This window comes from Penaeus monodon, unplaced genomic scaffold (genome assembly GCF_015228065.2).
Source record: "Penaeus monodon isolate SGIC_2016 unplaced genomic scaffold, NSTDA_Pmon_1 PmonScaffold_234, whole genome shotgun sequence".
In the NCBI taxonomy this organism is placed as follows: domain Eukaryota; kingdom Metazoa; phylum Arthropoda; class Malacostraca; order Decapoda; family Penaeidae; genus Penaeus; species Penaeus monodon.
The window spans coordinates 108063-117197 of record NW_023653476.1 but is presented as its reverse complement, the minus strand read 5'-3'; positions in this window follow the sequence as shown (position 1 = coordinate 117197).

Here is a 9135-nt window from a genome sequence, read left to right as displayed (position 1 = left end):
CATGTCCCTTTCGCCAACGCCGCTTGGAGGGGACCTTCCAGCTTGCGGGCGGCCATGCCAGTACACCGGGACCTGACCACTCAGCCGAAACCGAGGTTCATAGGACAGCCCATGATAGTCCTCGAGGTGGGAGGTAGGCCGTTCTCCTGTTTTTTGGACACAGGGTCAGAAGTGACAATGGTGAAGAAAGAGGCTGTCACATGTATGCTTGGGGTCCGTCTGCACGCTAGTTTAAGGGCGTTACAGGGCGTTTCAGGCTGGCCAGTCCCTGTTGTAGCAGAAGCGGATCTTACCTTCACCATCAATCCGAAATCAACTGTCATCCACCGGACCTGCGTCGTGGAGAACCTTCGCTTCCCTGGTGATGTATTGATAGGTATGGACCTCCTGCACCGCTTCCCTGTCCGTATGATCCTGGATGGTGTTCCTGACGCGAGTTATGTGGAACTGGATGGATACCGGTGCAAACTTACTTTCACCAGAGGGGGCTCAATGGGCTATCATGTGCCTGCCTGCCAGGATGCAGCTGACGAGACACCTGAAGCAGTAGAGTTTCTTGAGCTGTCGCAGTCCCCTTCACCATTAGCTGTCTCACCTGTCCACGTAGCTGAGGAGACTGTGGTAGAGGCGAAGTCGGGCAAGTTTGTGGCCGCCACAGTAACCTGTGGCTCCCCTGTTGACATGTGTCTTGCCAGAGTTGAAAGTGGCACTGATCTCCTCACTGTTCCTCGCACCCTGGTGACTGTCCGTGGTCGCCGTTCCAGCGTGTGGGTTGTTAACCCACACCCGAAGCCACGCAAGATTCGTCCAGGAACTATGCTGGGATACGCTTCCTTCCTGGGACCAGAGGATTTGGTAGCCACAGCCCCGACCTCAGTGACTCGTGAGACCCCTGCAGAACCCTTGATGGCCACGGCCTCTCCTGAAGAGTCCAAAGAGTTCCCAGGGGGGGTGAATTTGTGTACTGTGGTGAATTCCTGGACGATGACTACGATAGTACTGCAGCATGTCTGGACTTAGGGTATGAGGAGGAGGACTTCTTTGTGTTCCCAGACACGCCCGCCCTTGATGAAGCTCTCCAGCATGATGAGTGCGGGCTGCCTGTGCTGCCGAAAGCTTGGGCACTAGTGGCACTGAGGTAGCTGGTACTCCCTTTCTCATAGCCCTCGGGCATCTAACCGCAAACCAGGAGGGGCAGCTACGTGAAGTCCTAGACTAGTTCCCAACTCTGTTCTCCAGGGACAAGCAGGCAGTGGGTCACGTACCAGGGGTGCAGCATCGCATCATCACCACGAGAGACACTCCAGTTTGTGTGCGACAGTGGAGGCTTCCACAGAAAATGAAGGAAGTGGTGTGCATGGACTGTGACTGTATGCTGGCCCAAGGTGTCATCGAGCCATCCTCAAGCCCCTGGATTTCACCAGTGGTACTTGTCCGAAAGAAGGATGGTTCTCACCGGTTCTGTGTCGACTACCGGGGCCTGAACTGGGTGACAACACCAGACACGCACCCCCTTCCCCGTATTGACGAGATGCTGGACTCTTTGTCAGGGCGTGCCTGGTTCACCGTTCTGGACAGCCAGTCAGCTTATTGGGCTATCTCGGTGCACCCTGATGATCGCCAGAAGACAGCTTTCAGTGACGGCCATCGACTGCTGCAGTTTCGGAGGCTTCCCTTTGGCCTCTCCACTGCACCAACGACGTTCCAGCTGACGATGAATGTTGTTTTGGCATCTGTCGTGGACGTCACACCCTCGCATACCTGGATGATGAGGTTGTGGCATCTGTGAATTTTAGTGAACACCTGCAACATCTGCAGGAGACACTAGCACTTCTGCATGAAGCAGGAATGAAATTAAACTTAGAGAAATGCGAGTTTGCCAAGCACGAGGTGAAGCTCTTGGGTTTTCTTGTCGGTCCCGAAGGTGTAAGGCCCAACCCAGAGAAGACTCTGCCATTGCTGACATGAAGCGGCCTCGCACTGTGCAGGATGTTCGCCGCTTCCTGGGTGCCTGTGGTTTCTTTTGCCACCACATTCAGAGGTTTGCAGCAATGGCTAAACCCCTGACAGCCCTCACCAAAAGGGGTGAAGTTTAGTGGGGAGATGCTGCTCAGCAGGCCTTCACTGCTTTGAAGGACACCTTTGTCAAGAACCCAGTGCTGTGTCTACCAAAATTTAACAAGCCCTTGAGGTGCACTGCGATGCCAGCACACAGGCTTTAGGTGGCGTTCTTCTTCAGCACGACTCAGCGGGTGTGCCACATGTTGTCGCCTACTGGTCCCGCACCCTGAAAAGACGCTGAGACCCGCTATGCTGTTATGATCTGGAGGCGCTGGCTGTGGTAGAAGCTGTCCGAGCCTTGACCCATATGTCTATGGTCGATGGTTTGAAGTCCGGACAGATCACCAGCCTCTGGTTGAGGTATTTTCCAGGCGCACAAAGAGCACCCGCTTGAGCTGGTATGCATATGAGCTTGGAGGCTACGACTTCTTGTTGAAGTACAAGACAGGGGCTGGCAACCATGTGCCTGATCTCTCATGACCTGCAGGTGATGTACCTCAGTCTTGCCCATTAGAACAGGCCCAGGAGGACCCGTGATGCTGCTGTGAGAGCCAGACTCACTAGGATGACAGCCGTGCAGATGAGGGAGCACCAGCTACAGGACCCCAAGTGTGAGGACCTACTGGGTTGGCTAGAAGGACACCGGGCTGTACCTGGGAAGAGACCGCCTGCTGCACCCTCCAGCTTTGAGGTGGAGGAGGGTGTACTGTACTACCTGCGGACGTTTCCTGACCGGGTTGTGAGGCAGGTTATGTACCCAACCACTCCAGCCACGGGCTGCGACATGCCCACTGCCCTCCAACTGCTACCCATCCCGGGATCCATTGTACTTTCCAGAATCTTCAGGGTGCCTGGTACTTCCCCAATATGCATCGCAGGGTGAGGGAGTACGTGGCTAGCTGCCATGTATGCCAGCAGTGCAAGGGTGTTGCAGGACGCGCACCGATGGAAGGGCATCCACTGCCAGAGGCTCAACTGGTGAGAGTGTCAGCTGACCTTATGGACCTGCGGGGGTCAGCAACAGGGTTCTGATATGTGCTTTCTATCGTGGACCACCACACGCGGTTCATACAGTTGGTCCCACTGTGTGACAAAAGAGCCAGCAGAGTACTGCAGGCTTTTGTAGACCACTATGTGACTTTGTTTGGGCCGCCTGACCATCTCCACAACTGACAATGGCTTGGAATTCTCCTCTGACGAGTGGCGCTCACTTCTGGAGGCCCTGCAAGTAAAACACTCTTTTATTGTGGCCTATCACCCCCAGTCCAATGGGGTGGTGGAGCGCACCAATCGGACAGTGAAGGACGCGCTGTCGGCACTGGCTTGGCAGGCTCCCTCACAGTGGCCCACTCATCTGCCTGCTGTACGCCTTGCCCTGAACTCGGCCATCCACCGTGCCGTGGGGGATCAGCCATTGTACTTACTGATGGGTCGTATGGCGCTCTTTGGGAAGGGCCTGACTAATCGACAAACTGTGGACCGGACCTGATACTGGGTCGCCTTGCAGACGCCCGCCGGTTAGCGTCGAGGTGAGCCGTAAGATGCATGAGACCAACAAGGCCCAGTATGACCGTGCCGCACGCACCTCAGGACCATACGAGGAGGGCACGCTAGTCCTGCGTAAGGTTCTAGGGAACCGTGGACCCTTGGGTGATCGGTGGCTTGGTCCCTGCCGTGTACAGAAGCGGTTGGGTCCTGTTTGTTATGATGTTTTGGACCTGCGACCACCCCATCGCGCTGTCAGGGTCCATGCTAACCAGATACGCCCTTACATCCCAGCGACCGAAGTTGACTACCTCGAGGAAGCTGACCAAGTGTAGTGCATGTTCAGCGTCGAAAACATTTGTGGTAGTGGGGTCCTGGAAATGCATTCCGAACCTGACAATCTGGACAATCAGTCTTTTAGAGTTCCTGAGCATTGCATTGTGATATTTCTACATTTGTGATATTTTACTAGTCTTTTGTATTTTAAGTCCTTTTTGTATTTTTACATGTTTTGATTTGTGCTATTTTTATATATTTCTATATGGTGCTATCGGGTACTGGCACTCCGGAGGTGTGGCGTTTTCCGTTCCGGGGGAGGGGCTGTAGTGTGACGTATTCTCAGATACAAGAACGCACCCGAATTCACCGTATGCGAACGGGTGATGGCCATGTTGCCACTGGTGGTCGCGTCCTTTTTAAATGAGCTTACTAACGCCCAGCCGTACGCCCTTACATCTTTAATAAAGCCCCACCTCCAGGAGAACGTGCCTTGAGTCTTAAGTTTGAGAGAGCTCGCAGGTACACAACCAACCCCCTTTCACGACTGAGATAGGTGGCAACCCCTTCGCCGAGTTTGCGGTGAAGTCGCCACCGGCAGACAGTTGGCGGGTAACCTCGGTCGTGAAAGGGTGTGAGTGTGGGCTGTACACTATGATTTTGGCGCTTTTATATGTTCACTGTGTTGTAAACCCTGTGTTTTAATTATATTGAACTCGGCCGTGATTCATTCTGTGCACCGTAGAACAGAAAATAAAGCAGTCGAAGACGGATCCTGGTGTCTCTTAACTCCTGCAGAACTTGGAGGTTAATTTTGCCGGGCTTTCCCCTCATGCCCATATTCATGCCCTATAATTTGCGACTGAGGAATATTCGTCAGCTCCTGTAGCAAGGGTGAGTGGCAGAGCAGCTGCCCACAAACCACTACAAAATAAAAACTGAGAATGTACCAAGGAAGGAAGACATCAAGAGGATAATCCGATATGACTGTTCATGTAGAAGGTAGTAGAGGAACTGGGGAACATATGGCCCTCCTCACCCAGAACGCAGAAGTCCTATGCAGATTTTACAAAGATACATATTGTATTCAGGACTTCTATAAACTGATATAATCTTTTATATTTTTAAGTCTTAAAGATATTGGTTTTACAACCTTGTATAAAATAAAAACCTCACCGGAAATCTCTGGAAAGGTAAGCCCAACTACCTCTCCTTACCGACATAATTCGATGTACTTTTTTGTTGGCTACAAACAAAATTAAAAAGTGGAAACAAAGGAATTTCGTTTTAAAGAAATACTCTAAATAACATCACAGATATTGACAAAAAAGTCAAAAAAAAAAAAAAAAAGACAAGCAAGTCCTGACCGCACTATATACTAACAACAACAAAAAATGTCTAAGTATTTTTCGGTTTGTAAAGTCACCCCGGGAATTTTGGTTTTCTTTCGTACACTAGTTTTACCAGTTTTCTCTGATGGCAAGTAATAAGTCTCAACCTAGTCTTCAGTCTGCAACATAATTCTCCCCTCCACTTTTTAATAAACTAGCCTCCGGGTTAGTACAGTGGTATCCGAGGGGTCAGCAGTTCGCGCCCCGCCCAAGCGCGAGAAATTGCAATTGTCGCCCGGAGGTTACTGCTGTGGCTGGGCACCACAGCGGCCAAGGACTAGGTTCAGCCGAGTCAACACCACCTGACACACGTGAGCGGGTCGGCATTAGTCGACACAGGCCGGGCTCCCCTCATGACATACCCCGGGCAAGGCTAAGCTTCGCATATCGGACTTATCCTTATTTAATAAAATTATACAACTTTTCAATTTTAGATTTCATATCAGGATCTAGATAGTCGAGTCAGGATACTCCAAATAAAGAACCTAAACTAACCAACCTAACTTATCCTAAACCTAACCTAACTTAAAACCTATATCATTTATAAGACCTTGTGTACCAATAAAGATTAGTTTTAGTTCTGGCCAAGAGCTATGTGGTTATGATTATAACCATGCGGTGTCATGGAATTAGACTGGAATAATCTACTACAACCGTATTGATGAACATTTTTTTATTTCATTGCCGTTAAAGATGCGCTCTGCGATCAAATTCTACATTCTAACATATCCTGTAAAAAATGAACATTACATTTAAAAATGAATATATCCTTTTAAAATGGCAATATTCTTTCAAAAATGGCATTCCTTTAAAAAATGACATCTCTAGAAAAGAGACATGTTCTTTAAAATATGGACATGTTCTAAAAAAATTGGACATGTCTTTAAAAAATGGACATGTCCTTAAAAAGTGGACATGTCTTTTAAAGAATGGACATGTCCTTAAAAAAAAGGACATGTCCTAATATAAAAACAACATTGTATAATTATTGCTAATTGATTGCACTTTGACGTTGTTCTATTAATTTACATAGGTGAACTGCAATAGATTATTAACATCACATATGCAGGCATACTATTTTGTACATTTATACACAAAAAAGTAATAAAAAAAAAATGGACATATCCTCGTGTGAGACTTGGGCATGAAATCATTGCCAATGGATTGAACCGTAAGTATGTTGTTGTTTCATTAATTAAAAAAAAAAAAAAATATGGGCACGTTCTCGTGTGAAATTCGGACATGAGATTATTCTTACCGATCAAAAACAGGAAGTAGACACGTCCTTGTGTGAGAATTCTTAATGATCGATTGCATTATAACGTTATTGTTATATTATTTTACCCAAGTGACCATCCAGAAACTGTTAACATCACACACAAACACACACACACACACACACACACACACACACACCACACACACACACACACACACACACACACACACACACACACACACACACACACACACACAGGCACGTGTACTGTCTTGTGTAGGTATACACAATGTTGTATAATTTTTTTTTTTAACTGTTCAGAAATTCAAATTGAAATTCCGACCGCTAATATGTGTTTTCTAGTTGTCTGTTATTTCTAATAACTAAATTGAATTCAATAATTGAAGCCACCACCATCTGGAAAATTCTCCCAGGTCAAATGTTTGGGGCCAAATGTACAGCTTATACTAATAATTTCCTAGTGATGTGGTATAGGAGAAAAGAAACTCAATATTTGTACAAGTTATTATAAAGGTAAACTGATAAACACAACAGAATAATGATAATAATAATGAAAATATCTAATAGCTGATAAAATGAGGAAGGCCTCCGTGCCTTATCCTCACCTACAGTAACTAGCGTTAAGTAAAATTAAGTAAATTTTCCCTTGGGAAATAAAGAAAAGCAAGTCATGGTATCTTACATCATCATTTTAAATTCTGATTATACATTAAAAATAGGAGGGAAAGAACATCTCGTCTCATTGAAACATTCGGGGATGAAAGAAGCTGTCATGGTGGTCTCCAGGCATCCTGACGGATTCCCTCTCACTTCTCTTGGACAAGTTTACTCTGGATACATTGCCACTAGGGAGCGGCTAGCGGCACGCAGCCACACCACACAAAGGCCGGAAGGGAAGGAGCGAAGGGCTGACCGGTTGCCCACGCCAAACCTCCAGAACAATTCAAGCACGAACGAAAATATAATGGTTATTCCTTTTCCTTTGCACAATAAACTATTTGTTCACATTTTTCTAACAATACTATACAGTTTATATAGTGGAATGAAGACGGAAATTGGTGCGCAAATAAATTTATGAATGCAGTTCCGTGTTGGTAAAATTACCGCGCGATTCAAACTATGATGATCCAAAACGGCATTACAAAAGAAAAAGAAAAGAAAAAAAAAACGTCTCGACCTGTATTTTATATTTTAAGGAGCAACTTCACCTTTATTTTGTTTTATTTTTTTATTTATTCTTTTTTCATGTCATATTTTCTGTATGATCTAATCAAACCAAACCTAACTAAACCTTAACCTAACCAAACTAACCTAACCTAACCTAAACCTAAAAAAATCATAATAATTACCCAATATCTTATACTGTCATGCTTACCCAGTTGTTTGTTCCTGGGCTGCTGTAGTTCGTCCCCATGATATCCGAGGTTGTACATTATAGCCTCATGGTACCCTAATTCTTATCCTTGTTATCCCATGTCATTTAGAAAGTTTGTCATTTTTTGTCTTATATACTAGACATTAAAATCTACTATGTATTGCTACGCCAGTGGGTCTTTGTCTCTGTGCTAAACATGTGTTAACATGAAAAGGATGACCTGGGCATGTGTTAACATGAAGGGACCTGGGCAAACATGACGCAGCTGGCTGTGAGCGGAGGAGCGTGGAACAAGCCGGAGACGGAGTTGGGTGCTGCTCCTGTGAAGACCTCGTGTGTGCCTTTGTGACCTGATAAACGTTGGTGTTGTCCTGTTATAAGCTATATCGTGCAGTGTGACATGCTAGTTTCCCCCTGTATTGTGCCTCTAGAAAAGTGTAAGGGTAAATAACTTGTTAAATAAAGGGGGGTCTTTGGTTTGTTTGTGGGGCCCGGAAGTGGCTTTCCCTTAGGGGGACGGGTATGTGTGGAGCTATCCGCCGTTAGACGCGTCCCTAGCCTGCCGGGGTTGTCAGAGGACGGCGGTGGTAAGTTAAAGTTAAATTTTGTTTTTTCTTGGTTAGAAGATCCCTTCAATACCTCTTTATTCCTTAAATGACAATTATGTTTAATCACATTTGGGGAAAAATTTTTTTAAAATTTTTTGGAAAGGGTTAATTTTAAAAAAGTATATCTACTTAAAATTGAAACAAAAATTTTTAAATTTGTATAATTTTTTTGTAAATTTAATTTCCTTTTTAAATAAAAACCAAAATGTGGTTTTAATCAAAACCAGATTCAGGGGAGAAGGAAGAAAAAAAGTAACAGGTTGGGAAAATGGACCCGAAATTAGGATTAAGGGGACGAAAATTTGGGAAAAAAAATTTTGTTTTTTGTTTATTTAGTATGCAACACACCAAATTCTATCTTCTACAATAAAAATATTTTTATTTTTTAATTTTTAAAACTTTTTTAATTATGGGGGGGTGTAATATATTTTGGGTTTTAAATTTCATTAAATGGGGGGTTTATTGAATTTAAATTTAATTATATTATTTTAAAATAAAATAAAAATTGGTTTTGGGGTAGGGTTGTGGGGTTTTTGTGATTTTTAAATTATGATAGAATATTGTTGCTTTTTAAATATCTCCCCCCCTTTTCTCTCCCTTCCAGAAAAATTAAATAAAATATTGAATTTTCTTCCTAAAACACAATATAACCAAATTTATAACAAGTTAAATGTATCATTAATATTGTATTAATAGTAG